Source organism: Schistocerca serialis, unplaced genomic scaffold (genome assembly GCF_023864345.2).
Source record: "Schistocerca serialis cubense isolate TAMUIC-IGC-003099 unplaced genomic scaffold, iqSchSeri2.2 HiC_scaffold_1164, whole genome shotgun sequence".
NCBI lineage: Eukaryota > Metazoa > Arthropoda > Insecta > Orthoptera > Acrididae > Schistocerca > Schistocerca serialis.
The window spans coordinates 82501-85000 of record NW_026047364.1 but is presented as its reverse complement, the minus strand read 5'-3'; positions in this window follow the sequence as shown (position 1 = coordinate 85000).

The window sequence follows — 2500 nt, the reverse complement described above, 5'->3', positions numbered from 1 at the left end:
TGTGCCTTAACCTAACCCGTATTGTGCCTTAACCTAACCCGTATTGTGCCTTAACCTAACCCGTATTGTGCCTTAACCTAACCCGTATTGTGCCTTAACCTAACCCGTATTCTGCCTTAACCTAACCCGTATTGTGCCTTAACCTAACCCGTATTGTGCCTTAACCTAACCCGTATTGTGCCTTAACCTAACCCGTATTGTGCCTTAACCTAACCCGTATTCTGCCTTAACCTAACCCGTGTTGTGCCTTAACCTAACCCGTGTTGTGCCTTAACCTAACCCGTGTTGTGCCTTAACCTAACCCGTGTTGTGCCTTAACCTAACCTATGTTGCGCCTTAACCTACCCTATATTGTACCTTAACCTAACCTATATTGTACCTTAACCTAACCTATGTTGCGCCTTAACCTAACCTATGTTGCGCCTTAACCTAACCTATGTTGCGCCTTAACCTAACCTATGTTGCGCCTTAACCTAACCTATGTTGCGCCTTAACCTAACCTATGTTGCGCCTTAACCTAACCTATGTTGCGCCTTAACCTAACCTATGTTGCGCCTTAACCTAACCTATGTTGCGCCTTAACCTAACCTATGTTGCGCCTTAACCCAACACACGTTGCGCCTTAACCCAACACACGTTGCGCCTTAACCCAACACACGTTGCGCCTTAACCCAACACACGTTGCGCCTTAACCCAACACACGTTGCGCCTTAACCCAACACACGTTGCGCCTTAACCCAACACACGTTGCGCCTTAACCCAACACACGTTGCGCCTTAACCCAACACACGTTGCGCCTTAACCCAACACACGTTGCGCCTTAACCCAACACACGTTGGGCCTTAACCCAACACACGTTGGGCCTTAACCCAACACACGTTGGGCCTTAACCCAACACACGTTGGGCCTTAACCCAACACACGTTGGGCCTTAACCCAACACACGTTGGGCCTTAACCCAACACACGTTGGGCCTTAACCCAACACACGTTGGGCCTTAACCCAACACACGTTGGGCCTTAACCCAACACACGTTGGGCCTTAACCCAACACACGTTGGGCCTTAACCCAACACACGTTGGGCCTTAACCTGCTCTGTAATTGTCATACGACGCGTTAAATTAGTGTAGTGTTGCCTAACTGCAACCCCCGCAATATAGTTTGCTACTCGCACTGCCCGGTCCCCAGAGTATCGCTTCATGTTAAACACCTTGCAGCTATACACTGTAATGCGGATGGCAGCAGGACGTACATGCTCAATGCCCTTCGCAGTTGTTCATTGGCATTCGCATGGCGAAGCACAGCCTACGTTGTGGTACGGCTTGTGTCAACTGTCCGCTGATGTTGTACGTCCAAATCACACACTGTACTGCACATTGGTCCTCATGTACTGAATGATACATCGTGGTACATGTGTGACCGTACCACGACTGCGCCAACAACGGCGAACCATACGGTCCAAATATTGTGCACTCAGCTACATGTCGTCTCCCTATAAGAGCTGGATTGCAGTATGGTATGCCGTGGATGGCGATCGGCATGAGCCGTCTGTTGATGTAGTGGCGCGTGTTGTCAGACGTAGTCGTCTCTTCTCACACACCGTGATAGCATGGTGCACTGCGTTCCACATCTGCGACATGCGACAGAGGCCGGTTGACAGTCGTTCGCCGCAATGGACATCGCATACGTACGGGGGCCACCTTCCACGTGTTCGCGAAGCGTGCACATGTTGTTGCGTGTATGTGGGCAGACATAGTGTGTCGTGACACCTGACACAGGCATGCAACAATCGTTGAATTTGCAAATGGCGATGGACGTCTACGTTTGCTGGTGACGTTACGCAAATGAAGAACTGGTAAACCGTTGTGGTGCGGTTGTTCTCGCTAGAGGTGAATCAGTGATGGCGACGATCGGTTGAGCTACCAACCGGTTGTTTCAGCGATACCCACCATGCCCACGAACGTGAATGGCATGTGGGTGTGAAGCGATACGCGGCGGTGGCTGGGTGGGACCGTCCCCGGCCGGTGAGGGGGGGCCTCCCGGCGTGCTGGCCGCGCGGTGCGTGGGCGCACGCGCTACAGCCGGCTGGTGGGGGCGGCCAGTGGCAGGCGCGCCGGCCGACGGAGGCGGCAGGCGGCGTAGCTGCGCGCCGGCGCACCCTGCACGCGGCGCCGTGCGGCCAAAGTAGGTCCTCGCGGGCCCGGTGCGAAGCGCGGTGGACATCTGCAGTGTGCTGGTCCGATTGAGGACTGTGTGCGCTGAGGATGCGCCGCCGCCCGGCGCTCGGCGCCGCGACGCCGTCTGCTGCTCGGTCGCCTCTGCGGTTCTCGCAGGTGGATTGTATCGCAGCTGTGCGGACGTGTTGGCGCGTGCGCTGTGCTGGGAGAGTTCGCTTCGGCACCCAAGTGGGGCTTTTGTCCTTCTGTGGCGCTGGCGTTGGAGCTGCCGGCCACCGTAGGTGGCGCGTGTTGTCTCCCGCCGGCAATGCCACGACAGCACGC